The sequence below is a fragment of the Bombina bombina genome, chromosome 4 (genome assembly GCF_027579735.1).
Source record: "Bombina bombina isolate aBomBom1 chromosome 4, aBomBom1.pri, whole genome shotgun sequence".
Lineage (NCBI taxonomy): Eukaryota > Metazoa > Chordata > Amphibia > Anura > Bombinatoridae > Bombina > Bombina bombina.
This window is the reverse complement of record NC_069502.1, coordinates 95,009,010-95,025,638: the sequence shown is the minus strand read 5'-3', so window position 1 is coordinate 95,025,638 and position 16,629 is coordinate 95,009,010. Positions and strand designations below refer to the sequence as shown.

The following is a 16,629-nucleotide window of genomic DNA, read 5'->3' as shown; positions in this document are numbered from 1 at the left end:
TAGGGCAATAAATACAAGTAGCGCTTTGCTATTTAAAAACCACTTTTGTTCAAAATTAACGATAGTTACATTGGAACACTGATATCTGTCAGGAATCCCTGAATATCCCTTGACATGTATATATTTTTTTTTAGAAGACAACCCAAAGTATTGATTTAGGCCCATTTTGGCATATTTCATGCCACCATTTTACCCCCAAATGCGATCAAATAAAAAAAAAGTTTACTTTTTCACAAACTTTAGGTTTCTCACTGAAATTATTTACAAACAACCTCTGCAATTATGGCACAAATGGTTGTAAATGCTTCTCTGGGATCCCCTTTGTTCAGAAATAGCAGACATTTATGGCTGTGGCATTACTTTTTGGTAATTAGAAGGCTGCTACATGCTGCTGCGCACCCCACTTGTATTATGCCCAGCAGTGAAGGGGTTAATTAGGCAGCTTGTAGGGAGCATGTAGGGTTAATTTTAGCTTTAGTGTAGTGTAGTAGACAACCCAAATTATTCATCTAGGCCCATTTTGATATATTTTATGCCACCATTTCACCGCTAAATTTGATCAAATAAAAAAAATCATTAACTTTTTCACTAACTTTGGGTTTCTCACTGAAATTATTTACAAACAGCTTGTGCAATTATGGTACCAATGGTTGTACATGCTTCTCTAGGATCCCCTTTGTTCAGAAATAGCTGACATATATGGCTTTGGCGTTGCTTTTTGGTAATTAGAAGGCCGCTAAATGCCGCTGTGCACCACAATTGTTATATGCCCAGCAGTGACAGGGTTAGTTAGGTAGCTTGTAGGGAGCTTGAAGGGTTAATTTTAGCTTTAGTGTAGAGATCAGCCTCCCACCTGACACATCCCACCCCATGATCCCTCTCAAACAGCTCTCATCCCTCCCCCACCCCACAATTGTCCCCTACATCTTAAGTACTGGCAGAAAGTCTGTCAGTACTAAAATAAAATACTTTTTTTCTTTTCTTTTTTTCTTTTTTCTTTTTAAAATATATATATTCTGCTGTGTATAATCCCTCCTTAGCCCCCAACCTCATTGATCCCCCCAAAGAGCTCTCTAACTCTCCCCCCACTAACTATTTCCCACCATTTTGGGTACTGGCAGCTGTCTGCCAGTACAAGCTTTGCACTTAAATGTGTTTTTTTTTTTTTTTTTTTAATAACCACTTTTTTCTGTAGTGTAGCTGCCCCCCCTGCATACCCTACCCCCTCCCCCTCCTAGATCTATTTTTTAAAAATTATTTCCCTGTCTTCTACCACCCACCACCATCTCCCACCACTCTGTAACACCACTTTGAATTTGATAGCCCAGATCGCGGGCATGCATGTGCACACATGCACGTGCATGCACCCGGCAATCTTTTCCGACTGCTGGCCAGAAGATTGCCAGCGATGGGCCGCCCACCCGCCTCCCTGCAGCTGCTCCCACCCACCAACGATCGGCACCATCGCTGGCCGATGCAGATAGGGACAGAGTGGCCCTCTCTGCATCTGTGTGCCAAAAAAGGTATTGAAGTGATGCCTCAATATTGAGGCATCACTGCAATACCTTAGAAGCTGCTGGAAGCGATCAGGCACGTCCTTGGTCGTTAAGTGACCTTCAATGGAGGACGTGCCTGGCACGTCCTTGGTCGTTAAGGGGTTAATAAGACGGAATTTGTATTACAAAATATTAACGCCGGCCATGTTCCAAATTTTTGACTAGATGCATAAGAGAATCGCCCCTCCTCTCCCTTCCCCAGACAAGGATAAAGATAAAGTTAAAATCCAGAAGATTTTATTACAGCATAAAAGGTTATGATTAGAACATAGGCCTCAGTAGGTAAAGAAGGATTATGTTAGACGGAACCTTAGTTTATGATGTAATAAGATAATTCATATGTTATTTGTCTGTTCCTGCGATAACTCTGAAGATTCTATTGTAATACAGAAGTTTATGATATGAACATACACTAATTATGTAAAGAAGAATTATGTTAGTAGGAATCATACTTAAAGGGACATAATACTCATATGCTAAATCACTTAAAACTGATGCAGTATAACTGTAAAAAGCAGACAGGAAAATATCACCTGAGCATCTCTATGTAAAAAAGGAAGATATTTTACCTCACAATCTCCTCAGCTCAGCAGAGTAAGTTCTGTGTAAAAAGTTATACTCAGCTGCTGCCCAGCTGCAGGTAAAAAAAAAAAAAATGAAGAAATGAACTGCAGCCAATCAGCATCAACAGTGCTGAGGTCATGATTTCACTTAACTCTCATGAGATTTCGTAGTAAACTTCCTTAAACTGAATAGGGAAATAACATGAAGCTCAACCCCTTAGCTGTCCCTTTACAATGGGATATGGCTACTGAGGAACTTTTGAGGTAAAATATCTTTCTTTTTTACTTAGAGATGTTCAGGTGATATTTTCTAGTCAGCTGTTTACAGCTATGCTGCATCACTTTCAAGTGTTTCAACATTTTGGTATCATGGCCCTTTAATGATGTAACAAGTATTTTTTTAGTTGTATAAGGATAATTTGACATATGTCAGTTTTTGTTTTATTTGCTTTTTTGCTTCTTTTTTCTTCCCTTCTAATGTTGTATGATCAAATTGGAAATAGCAGAATAATTTGATATATGTCTGTTCCTGTTATAACTTAGAAGACTCCATTGTAATACTGAAGGCTATGATATGAGCATAGATTAATTATATAAAGAAGAATTATGTTAAAAGGAACTTTATTCAATGATGTAACATTTCAATTCTTAGGTGTATAAGGATAATTTGACATATATCTGTTCTTAATTTACTTGCTCCTTTTCTTTTCAATGTTGTATGTACAATTAAATTAGCAGATCACTGCTATTTGAAAATAAATAAAAAGAAAAAAAAACATCACTGTCTAACTGTGAAAAACTGTCAAAATGCAATGAGATAAGAGGCATTTCAACAGCTTAGAATCAGCTATGAGCGTACCTAGGTTTAGCTTTCAACAAAGAATACCAAAAGAACAAAGCAAATTTGATGAAAAAAGTATATTGGAAAGTTGTTAAAAAATGGCATGCACCATCTGAATCATGAAAGTCTGATTTTGACTTGACTGTCCCTTTAACCAGTAGTGTGTAACTGTAGATATGTAGCAGGGTTAGCCATGATAAGTCTGCAATGCTCACATTAGGTTCTGTCAGTTAGAAAATCCATGATTTCCAGAACTGTATTATCATTTGAAATGGGGCAAAATAAATGATGAAAGTATACTGCAAAATATAGTGCAAACATTTAAATTAAAAACTGAAGATGTTTACTCTCCCTTTAATAATATGCCTGTTGAATGCTAAGCAAAAAAAAGTGCACAGGGTGATAGTTGTTTTAATCTTCTATACTGCTGATTTAAACTTATGTTAGCTGAACACAATTACTTCCTATATTACGTACAATATCTACTATTAATTCAGATAACCAAACAAAAGCAGCAGAGAAATATAGACTGATTTTAAAAATATTTATTTAATTCCAATAACATCTGCATAAAAAATGAATAAATAGATGCAAATGGTTATCATAAATAATTTAGAAATCCAGATAATGCAATATACATGGCTACATAAATATCTGCATTTTACAAATGCTAGTTTTGTTGTTCAGTTTACCACTGTTATTTAGTGAACCAATACACAATGAAAAGGATCGGCAATGCACCTTTCACTGGAGATTTTCTTTAGATCCTTTCTGGTCTGACGCAAGTGCAGCCAACAGTTACTAACATCTTCTCTAATTTAAAAATGTTGTTGCACCCTTTTAGCTCCCGACGGAGAACCAGCATCTCCTGATTGATTTCAACAGAATTCATACTGAGGTCCAAATTACCATTGGAGTCCACACAAGCGTTATGGTTGCAACTGGCTTGAGCGATGACTGGAGGAAATCTGTTGTGATCCTTAAGCAAGCTGTAGGGATATGGAAAAGACTAATGTTAATTATAAAAGGAAAAGAAAACATCTGAATTTCTACTTTTATTTCCTAACTAAGCCAAGTTTTTAGCGTGTCAAGCAAGTTACTCTTTGCATTTATTTAGTTAAAGAGATTCATCTTTTTTTTTTTTTGGGATAATGTATCCAATCTCTTAGTCTACATATATATATATATATATATATATATATATATATATATATATATATATATATATATATATATATATATATATATATATATATATATATGTGAGTGTGTGTGTGTGTATGTGTACGTTTATATGTGTATATATATATATATATATATATATGTGTGTGTGTGTGTGTGTACGTTTATATGTGTATATATATATATATATATATATATATATATATATATATGTGTGTGTGTGTATTTATATATGTATGTATATATATATATATATTTGTGTGTGTGTACGTATATATGTATATATACATATATATATATATATATATATATATGTGTATGTGTGTGTACGTATATATGTATGTATATATATATATATATATATTTGTGTGTGTGTACGTATATATGTATATATAGATATATATATATATATATATATATATATATATATATATATATATGTGTGTGTGTGTGTGTGTGTGTGTGTACGTATATATGTATATATATATATATGTGTGTGTGTGTACGTGTATATATATATATATATATATATATATACTGTATATATATATATATATATATATTTTATTTTTTTAATTATTGAATAAGCAAAATACAGATGTTTTTTGGGGATGATGGGCCATTCTCCAACTCTCACATAAATTATTTGTATCATTTTTTTATGGGGATTTTTTTTTTTTTTATCTTTTGAGATCCATTAAAGTGAAATGTAACATAAATAATGAAAGTATATTACAAAGTTTTTTAACTGCACATAAATAAACATTTTATATTGCAATCTCATACTGTTTAATATCCCTTACATTTAATTCTACTACTTTTTCTGTCATTTGTACTGGTTCCTGCTTGTTGTATTAATTTCAATTTTGTTTAGATTAAATAGATATTTTTACCTGATATTCCAAGGGGAAGTGGAGCGTTTATTGATGTCGCTTTCTGATTTCCAGGATTGCCCAGTGATATTCAGGCTGACCTTAGCTGCTGTAGGAAACTTTATATCCTTCAGTGGACATCCTTTGAGATGATGAAGGGCCACTCCATGAACAGAGACCATCATGCGGGTTCCTAGAACAAGTATCACTAGGGTGGTGTGAAACTAGAAGAAGGAGAAATACGGATATATTAGTTCTTTCTAGCTCACTGGCTTCCTTCTTTTTCTCACTGAAACTTCAAAAAGCAGTAAAAAAATATATTTATTTCCATCTGATAATCATTAATTTATTTGGGGTAGAGATATTTATTAGATATATAAAGAATGTGTGAGATGGATGGGGAATTGTTCTGTGCTTGCTATCCACTTTCCTAATAACTGAACACCTGTATGTTAGGCTTGTGCGTGAGGTTTGTTATGAAAGTTAATTTTTTTGATAAAATACAAATATTTTTTTCGTTTTCACAAAATGAATATCCGAATGAATGAACCAACTAAATTTAAAGAAAGCGAAACTTGTATTAATTTGTTTCCTTTAAATTACCTGGAGAGTCGCGCTAATCCCAACACTTCTGCACAGAGCCCTGTGCCACACTAATAGAAAGCAGCCGAATATTCTGAAAAACTAATATTTTAGAATATTTATTCAGAAAGATTCGGAGGACCCAAATTGTTTGCTGCTGCGCAAGTCTACTATATATCAAATACTAATAACCACTGGTCTATCATATGTCATTAATTCCTGTTATTCTATGGAGCCTATTCATTAATTAAATAAAAGACATGAACTGTCTGGGTTCCAAAGAATAGCAATGACATTGGGGATCCCTAGGAAGCTTTTTTTTATATATATATATATTATTATTGTTCTTATTATTTTTATTTTTCAACACTGGTCATTTCCTGAAACAATATGGCTTAGGTGCTTTTATATATGTTTTATTATTTTGTTTATAGTATTAGAGAACGTTGCTTGGAGTAATATGATTTTTTTCTTAATTTATTAGAATGCATTACTTGAGAAGTTTTTCCTTTGTTTATAACAATTATTATAAGCCATTTTATATACTAAATTAACTAAAAATTAAAAATATAAAATAAAGCTAATATCAAAATTAAAATAATTTATTTATCGTTCATGTGCTCTAAATGTATTAGTTGCAATTTCAAATGACATACAAAATGAATATAATGTATACCTTTTGTATTATTAGTCCTAAGTTATAAAATAAATGTAACACCATAGAATCTAATTAACACTTACATAATAAAAAAATAATAATTATCCTTACCACTGATGGTATCCTTAGAGAAGTCATTGTGTTGCTCTCTCTTCTCTGTGATGACAAGAATGCTTGTGATTATACTGAGTGACACATGTCCTGACCCCATCATTTTATAGGGACCTCAGTGTGCACAGGAGTTTTCAGTGGTATCTGTAGAACCGTGTGGCTAAATAAGTGGTTTTCCTGTGTGTTTTTTTTTTCTTCATACATAGATGTCATGTTCTACAAAAGGGAGGAAAATATGAGGTTAGAAATCAAACACAGCTATTTTTCCTAAACTCATACTGGAATCTTCAAGTGATTGATTAACCTAGATACACAGAAATTACTGGCTGCGCAAGTCATACATTTGCATATGATTATAGTTGGCTAATAATGTAATGAATAAAAGCTCTTATATATCTCTGATATGATTTTACTACCTAAATTAAAAGTATGTTTGTTTATTATAAATATATGTAACTATCACACATATAAATTATATACAATCATAGACAGGTAGAGCATTTTCTGATGATATTTGCCACATTCTAGACTTGCCCGCTTATATTCAGGGTGGGATTCCTTTGTTGCGATGATGAAGATTTACACCATGGACAGAGACCATTATACTTGTTACTATGGGATATGAAACTCGAATGAAAGAAATACTCACATTAGCACTGTCCAGCTCACTATAATTCATTTCATGAGTTTCTTAATACAAAATTGGAAGAAAAAGAAATATATCCCATACGTCACTAGCTCATGAACTCTTGCCACTTACATGAAAGAAAACATAATTTATGTAAGAACTTACATGATAAATTCATTTCATTCATAGTGGCAAGAGTCCATGAGCTAGTGACGTATGGGATATACATTCCTACCAGAAGTGGGCAAAGTTTCCCTAACCTCAAATGCATCGGAACAGCCAATAGAATGCAAGGTCAATCCGATTGGCTGATTGGATCAGCCAATCGGATTGAGCTTCAATCCGATTGGCTGATTGAATCAGCCAATTGGATTTTTCCTACCTTAATTCCGATTGGCTGATAGAATCCTATCAGCCAATCGGAATTTGAGGGATGCCATCTTGGATGACGTCCCTTAAAGGAACCTTCATTCGTTGGGTAGTCGTCGGGCCAGAAGGATTTTCCGCGTCGGAGGTCTGCAAGATGGAGCCGCGGTTGGATGAAGATAGAAGACACCGCTTGGATGAAGACTTCTACTGGATGGAGGACCTCTTCTTGCCCTGCTTGGATGAAGACTTCTACTGGATGGAGGACCTCTTCTTGCTCCGCTTGGATGAAGAATTCGGCCGGCTGGGTGAACACGGCTCAAGGTAGGGTGATCTTCAGGGGGTTAGTGTAAGGTTTTTTTAAGGGGGGTTTTGGTGGGTTAGAGTAGGAGTATGCGAGTGGTGGGTTTAAATGTTGGGGGGGTTGTATTTTTTTTTACAGGTAAAAGAGCTGATTACTTTTGGGGCAATGCCCCACAAAAAGCCCTTTTAAGGGCTGGTAAAAGAGCTGGTTACTTTGTAATTTAGAATAGGGTAGGGCATTTTTTTTATTTTGGGGGGCTTTATTATTTTATTAGGGGGCTTAGATTAGGTGTATATAGTTTAAACTTCTTGTAATTCTTTTTTAGTGTTAGGTTTAATTGTAACTTAGGTTAGGATTTATTTTAAATACTTACCTATAAAATAAACCCTAACGCCTCGATTTAGAGTTCTGCGTTAGCCGTCAAAAGCAGCGTTAAGGGCTCCTAACACTGCTTTTTACCGCCTGCTGGTATTTAGAGTCAGTCAGTAAAGAATCTAACGCTCACTTTCCAGCCGCGACTTTTCCATACCGCAGATCCCCTTACGCCAATTGCGTATCCTATTTTTTCAATGGGATCTTCCTAATGCCGGTATTTAGAGTGTTGGCTGAAGTGAGCGGTAGACCCTCTACCGACAAGACTCCAGCCGCAGAAAAAAGTCAGGAGTTAAAGGGACAGTTTACTCAAAAATTTTCTCCCCTTTAATTTGTTCCCAATGATCCACTTTACCTGCTGGAGTGTATTAAATTGTTTACAAGTAGCTCCTTTTCCCTTATATCGACATTTGAAATAGTTGATTTAGCCTGTGGTATCCCCACCTATTCTGAAAGTTTGTGGCCGAAGGTCCAAGCTATAGATAAGCTTTGTAAACACAGCCAGCAGAAGAAAATACACTCCCAGTGGGATATAGCAGAGATAAGGTAATAAAATGTTGATTTTCCATTGTTCTCTCCAAGGTCTGGTGGTATAAGATAAAGAAGCAGGTATATGTACACAATGTGAAACAGTAATGAGATCTGATTATACCTACAAGCTCAACCCATTTTTTAGGTTGTGGCTTCAAAACACAAAATCAGAGCTTTAAAATACACAAATAAACCTTAAAAAGCAATTTTTTATACATTTTGTACTCTGCAGTTGGTAAAAAAGCAATTGTAAACACATTAACGGAAAAACTATTTTACAGTATACTGTCCCTTTAAGAGCTTTCTGGGCTAACGCCGGTTCATAAAGCTCTTAACTACTGTGCTCTAAAGTACACTAACATCCATAAACTACCTATGTACCCCTAAACTGAGGTCCCCCCACATCGCCGCCACTCTAATATTTTTTTTTAACCCCTAATCTGCCGACCGGACACCGCCGCCACCTACATTATCCCTATAAACCCCTAATCTGCTGCCCCTAACACCGCCGACACCTACATAATATTTATTAACCCCTAATCTGCCCCCCCAACGTCACTGCTACCTACCTACACTTATTAACCCCTAATCTGCCAACCGGACCTCGCCGCTACTCTAATAAATGTATTAACCCCTAAACCGCCTCACTCCCGCCTCAAAAACCCTATAATAAATTTTATTAACTCCTAATCTGCCCTCCTTAACATCTTCGACACCTAACTTCAAGTATTAACCCCTAATCTGCCGACCGGACCTCGCCGCTACTCTAATAAATGTATTAACCCCTAAAGCTAAGTCTAACCCTAACCCTAACACCCCCCTAAATTAAATATAATTTTAATCTAACGAAATAAATTATTTCTTATTAAATAAATTAATCCTATTTAAAGCTAAATACTTACCTGTAAAATAAACCCTAATATAGCTACAATATAACAAATAATTATATTGTAGCTATTTTAGGATTTATATTTATTTTACAGGCAACTTTGTATTTATTTTAACTAGGTACAATAGCTATTAAATAGTTATTAACTATTTAATAGCTACCTAGTTAAAATAATTACAAAATTACCTGTAAAATAAATCCTAACCTAAATTACAATTAAACCTAACACTACACTATCAATAAATAAACTAAAATAAATTAACTACAATTACCTACAATTAAATCAACTAAACTAAATTTTTAAAAAAAAAGATTACAATAATTTTAAACTAATTACACCTACTCTAAGCCCCCTAAAAAAATAACAAAGCCCCCCAAAATAAAAAAATGCCTTATCCTATTCTAAAATAAAAAGTTAACAGCTCTATTACCTTACCAGCCCTTAAAAGGGCTTTTTGCGGGGCATGCCCCAAAGAAATCAGCTCTTTTGCCTGTAAAAAAACATACAATACCCCCCCAACATTACAACCCACCACCCACATACCCCTACTCTAACCCACCCAAACCCCCCTTAAAAAACCTAACACTAAGCCCCTGAAGATCTCCCTACCTTGTATTCACCCAGCCGGGTATCACCGATCCGTCCAGAAGAGGGTCCGAAGTCTTCATCCTATCCGGCCAGAAGAGGTCCTACAGAGGGTCCAAAGTCTTCATCCTATCCGGCCAGAAGAGGTCCTCCAGAGGGTCGGAAGTCTTCATCCAATAGGGTAGGGCATTTTTTTTATTTTGGGGGGGCTTTGTTATTTTTTTAGGGGGCTTAGAGTAGATGTAATTAGTTTAAAATTCTTGTAATCTTTTTTTTTGTTGTAATTTAGTGGTTTTTTTTTTGTAATTTAGTTTAGTTGATTTAATTGTAGGTAATTGTAGTTAATTTATTTAATTTATTGATTGATTGTGTAGTGTTAGGTTTAATTGTAACTTAGGTTAGGATTTATTTTACAGGTAATTTTGTAATTATTTTAACTAGGTAGCTATTAAATAGTTAATAACTAATTAATAGCTATTGTACCTAGTTAAAATAAATACAAAGTTGCCTGTAAAATAAATATAAATCCTAAAATAGCTACAATATAATTATTCATTATATTGTAGCTATATTAGGGTTTATTTTACAGGTAAGTATTTAGCTTTAAATAGGATTAATTTATTTAATAAGAAATAATTTATTTTGTTAGATTAAAATTATATTTAACTTAGGGGGGTGTTAGTGTTAGGGTTAGACTTAGCTTTAGGGGTTAATACATTTATTAGAGTAGCGGCGAGGTCCGGTCGGCAGATTAGGGGTTAATACTTGAAGTTAGGTGTCGCAGATGTTAGGGAGGGCAGATTAGGGGTTAATACTATTTATTATAGGGTTTGTGAGGCGGGAGTGAGGCGGTTTAGGGGTTAATACATTTATTATAGTGGCGGCGAGGTCCAGTCGGCTGATTAGGGGTTAATAAGTGTAGGTAAGGTAGCAGCGACGTTGGGGGGGCAGATTAGGGGTTAATACATATAATATAGGGGTCGGCGGTGTGAGGGGCAGCAGATTAGGGGTACATAGGTATAATGTAGGTGGCGGCGGTGTACGGAGCGGCAGATTAGGGGTTAATAATAATATGCAGGGGTCAGCGATAGCAGGGGCGGCAGATTAGGGGTTAATAAGTGTAAGGTTAGGGGTGTTTAGACTCGGGGTTCATGTTAGGGTGTTAGGTGCAGACTTAGGAAGTGTTTCCCCATAGGAAACAATGGGGCTGCGTTAGGAGCTTAATGCTGCTTTTTTGCAGGTGTTAGGTTTTTTTTGCAGCTCAAACTGCCCCATTGTTTCCTATGGGGGAATCGTGCACGAGCACGTTTTTCAAGCTGGCCGCTACCGTAAGCAACGCTGGTATTGAGAGTTGCAGTGGCGGTAAATTATGCTCTACGCTCCCTTTTTGGAGCCTAACTCAGCCCTTCAGACAACTCTAAATACCAGCGTTATTTAAAAGGTGCGGGGGAAAAAAAACACGCGTAGCTAACGCACCCCTTTGGCCCCAAAACTCTAAATCTAGCCGTAAGATAGCTACAATGTAACTAATAGTTACATTGTAGCTATTTTAGGATTTAATTTTATTTTACAGGCAACTTTGTATTTATTTTAACCAGGTACAATAGTTATTAAATAGTTATTAACTATTTAATAACTACCTAGCTAAATTACTTACAAAATTACCTGTAAAATAAATCCTAACCTAAGTTACAATTAAACCTAACACTACACTATCATTAAATTAATTAAATTAATTAATTACAATTACCTAAAATTAAATTCAATTAAATAAACTAAACTATAGTACAAAAAAACAAACACTAAATTACAGAAAATAAAAAAGAATTACAAGAAGTTTAAACTAATTACACCTAATCTAAGCCCCCTAATAAAATAATAAAGCCCCCCAAAATAAAAAAATGCCCTACCCTATTCTAAATTACAAAGTAATCAGCTCTTTTTTTGCGGGGCAGTTCCCCAAAATAATCAGCTCTTTTACCTGTAAAAAAAAATACACCCCCCCAACATTAAAACCCACCACCCACATACCCCTACTCTAACCCACCCAAACCCCCCTTAAAAAAAACTAACACTAACCCCCTGAAGATCACCCTACCTTGAGCCATGTTCACCCAGCCGGGCCAAATTCTTCATCCAAGTGGAGCAAGAAGAGGTCCTCCATCCGGTAGAAGTCTTCATCCAAGCGGTGTCTTCTATCTTCATCCAACCGCGGCTCCATCTTGCAGACCTCCGACGCGGAACATCCTTCTGGCCCAATGACTACCCAACAAATGAAGGTTCCTTTAAGGGACGTCATCCAAGATGGCATTCCTCGAATTCTGATTGGCTGATAGGATTTTTTTGTACTATAGTGTAGTTTATTTAATTGAATTTCATTTTAGGTAATTGTAGTTAATTTATTTAATTAATTTAATGATAGTATAGTGTTAGGTTTAATTGTAACTTAGGTTAGGATTTATTTTACAGGTAATTTTGTAAGTATTTTAGCTAGGTAGTTATTAAATAGTTAACAACTATTTAATAACTATTGTACCTGGTTAAAATAAATACAAAGTTGCCTGTAAAATAAAATTAAATCCTAAAATAGCTACAATGTAACTATTAGTTATATTGTAGCTATCTTAGGGTTTATTTTATAGGTAAGTATTTATTTTTAAAAAGGAATAATTTAGTTAATAATAGTAAGTTTTATTTAGATTAATTTAAATAATATTTATGTTAAGGGGTGTTAGGGTTAAAGTTAGACTTAGATTTAGGGGTTAATAAGTTTAATATAGTAGCGGCGGTGTAGGGGGGGCAGGATAGGGGTTATTAAATTTAATATAGGTGGCGGCGACAGATTAGGGGTTAATAGGTATAATGTAGGTGGCAGCGGGCTCCGGGAGCGGCGGTTTAGGGGTTAATATATTTATTATAGTTGCGGCGGGGTCCAGGAGCGGCGGTTTAGAGGTTAACATAATTATTATATTTGCGGCGGGGTCCGGGAGCGGCGTTTTAGGGGTTAATAAGTATAATGTAGGCGGTGGCAGTGTAGGGGGGCCAGATTAGGGGTGTTTAGACTCGGGGTACATGTTAGGGTGCAGACACTTCCCATAGGAATCAATGGGATATCGGGCAGCAGCGAACAAGAGCTCTCGCTGCTGTCAGAATCCCATTGACTCCTATGGGATCCGCCGCCTCCAGGGAGGCGGATTGAAAACCAGGTACGCTGGCCCGGAATAGTGGCGAGCGTACCTGGTTGTAGTTTGATAACTACCAAAAGTAGTCAGATTGTGCCGAACTAGGCAGTTTTTGGGGGCTAAAGTTGGCAGGTGTGCCTATGCAACTGTGTGTTCCCTGTAAATATACATATAAATATGCTGCTATGGCAGCAAATTGTAAATATATATATGTGACTCTGTAAATAGAGGAGCTTTATGTGAGTGCGATAGCAACCAAAGCTGGGCCTGTTTATGGGTCATGGGATGTGTACCCGGTCCAGTCTGGATGTGCATTCCTTTCTCCTGATTTTATGCCCAGGGTGATTACATAAGTCTGTGAACCCTGACTTGTTCCCAGTTTGTTTGATTATTAGCTTGCATTTGTGTGCATGGCTGCAGTTGTGTGGCTGTATTAGGGACCCAGGTATGTGGAAGAGACCTTGACGTGGTACCTGGGCTTGTCCCATTTGGCCAAATGCGGTAACTAACTCTTCCGGTTTTGCTTTTTAATCTTAGCTGAGAGCTCGTGAGTGAGTACTGGACTTTATGTGTGTTGTATGGTCTGATTTTGTAATTCTCCCTAAGGACTTGCACCCTGACAGGCCCGGGGTTAACTGCCTGTGACTCTGTAAATAGAGGAGCTTTATGTGAGTGGGATAGCAACCAAAGCTGGGCCTGTTTATGAGTCATGGGATGTGTACCCGGTCCAGTCTGGATGTGCATTCCTTTCTCCTGATTTTGTAAATATATATATACTTATGTACATACAGTATACTGTATATTTATGTGTTACAATGTAAACAGTAGGAGGAAAACAGTCAGGTGGCCCACACAAGCGTGAATGTCACTTGTAGACTAACCAAAGCTCGTGGTTGAGGCACTGCGGGATGTACAAATGTGGCAGCAGACGTTGCAAACCCTGTGACTTTGTCCAGGTTACTAAAGATTTCACGTCTTACATTACTGGCCAAACCTTTGACATCAAGACTTGCCTCAATTGCACAGCCAGCAATGTTATATATCTTATCTCTTGCACTCAATGTCATCTGCAATATGTAGGACTTACCTCTAGGGATATGAATTCAAGACTCAGAGAACACTTGTCATCCTTTAATATAGGCAAGGCAACCAAACCGTTGGTACTTCATTTCAATGGCAAACATGGCAATGATCTCAGTTCATTCAGATGGTGCATCATCGAAAAAGTAGCTCTGCCCAGCAGAGGTGGCAATCTCAGTCAATTACTTGCCAAGAGAGAGGCATTCTGGATGTTTAAACTTGACACCAGAATACCCAAAGGACTCAACTCCAGGTATGATCTAATAAATTACTGGGAATAAACACCAGTCCTTTGTTATCTCTCCTGGACCAAATTTTCTTTCCTTGAGGCTCTTTCTGTCTGCTGGGCATATACCACCTAATACAGATACTCACTAATCAGTTAGATGTAGACCCTGCATATAGTCTATACGGAATGTGAGTTCCCCAGAATCCCCTGATCTATTTTGTAAATAAAGTCTATACTTTACATGAATACTAAAACAGGTTCTCCTAACCATTACCATCATTATTATTATTCTACTCTTTGTCCCTTTCTGTCCTACAGTCACTACAATTAATATAAATACTGTTTACACACGCCTATTTCATTATACACACTTTATTGCTGACACTCTATATATACAGTTCGAATTTGTATTTTGTCTTGGCTTCATGACATTGAATCATTAATTGCTCATGACATTATATACACAAAGTTTTGACATGTACTCTATATATAATTTATTATATTCATCTGTATAAGTATCAGCACCTTATATTTATATTTGTTATTTCTTTTTATCTTCTTTTGCTTTTTATGTAACTAGTGTCTAGTTTTATCACATTTCCCAGCATTTAGTATCATTTAGTCAAAATCTGTACTTCTGTTTAATATGATTCTCCTTTTCTGATTTACAGTATACCCCTCTGTTCTAGTATTAGCTTTTTTACATGTACTTATCATGACACTTCCAAGCGGGCGGGTTGTTTTTCTTTTAAATTTCCTTTTAACCAATAAGAATCAACCTAAGGTGTTAAATGCACCTGTCAGGCACAGCACCTGTATGCTATGACTAAGGCTCTATAGCCGAAACGCGTAAGCCCTGGTGCTGCGCCTGCACTTGTGTCTATCAGTTTCTCCATGTTATTGCTTTTTACGATGAATTAAATAAATGTTGTTACTTTTTACCGGAGCATCCAGTACTCCTTCTTTGATATTTATGTGTTATACATAATACACATAATAACACATAAATATATGTGCATACAACCATATACTTTTTCCAAGTGGAATAGGCACTCCAAATTAGTAAATTGTACTAAGTCTTACTATGTATTCATATTTCAAGAAAGAAGACTCAGTGGCCTAGATTTGGAGTTTGGCGTTAGCCGTGAAAACCAGCGTTAGAGGCTCCTAACGCTGGTTTTAGGCTACCTCCGGTATTTGGAGTAACTCAAAATAGGGTCTAACGCTCACTTTTCAGCAGCGACTTTTCCATACCGCAGATCCCCTTACGTCAATTGCGTATCCTATCTTTTCAATGGGATTTTTATAACTCCGGTATTTAGAGTCGTGTCTGAAGTGAGCGTTAGACATCTAACGACAAAACTCCAGCCGCAGGAAAAAAGTCAGTAGTTAAGAGCTTTCTGGGCTAACGCCGGTTTATAAAGCTCTTAACTACTGTACTCTAAAGTACACTAACACCCATAAACTACCTATGTACCCCTAAACCGAGGTCCCCCCACATCGCCGACACTCGAATACATTTTTTTAACCCCTAATCTGCCGACCGCCACCTACGTTATACTTATGTACCCCTAATCTGCTGCCCCTAACACCGCCGACCCCTATATTATATTTATTAACCCCTAACCTGCCCCCCACAATGTCGCAGCCAGCTACCTACAATAATTAACCCCTAATCTGCCGACCGCAAAGCGCCGCCACCTACGTTATACTTATGTACCCCTAATCTGCTGCCCCTAACACCGCCGACCCCTATATTATATTTATTAACCCCTAATCTGCCCCCCTCAACGTCGCCTCCACCTGCCTACACTTATTAACCCCTAATCTGCCGAGCGGACCGCACCGCTATTATTATAAAGTTATTAACCCCTAATCCGCCTCACTAACCCTATAATAAATAGTATTAACCCCTAATCTGCCCTCCCTAACATCGCCGACACCTAACTTCAATTATTAACCCCTAATCTGCCGACTGGAGCTCACCGCTATTCTAATAAATGTAATAACCCCTAAAGCTAAGTCTAACCCTAACACTAACACCCCCCTAAATTAAATATAATTTAAATCTAACAAAATTAATTAACTCTTATTAAA

At 36.4% G+C, this 16,629-nt stretch overlaps 1 long non-coding RNA gene across 1 annotated transcript; it reads left to right on the top strand.

The window, feature by feature from the left end:
* The first annotated feature begins 2,239 nt into the window (after positions 1–2,239).
* LOC128655947 (uncharacterized) lies at positions 2,240–5,344 on the top strand. The gene is made up of 2 exons (XR_008401942.1): positions 2,240–3,951; positions 5,090–5,344. It is a non-coding gene; the product is annotated as an uncharacterized LOC128655947 (long non-coding RNA).
* Positions 5,345–16,629: the final 11,285 nt, after the last annotated feature.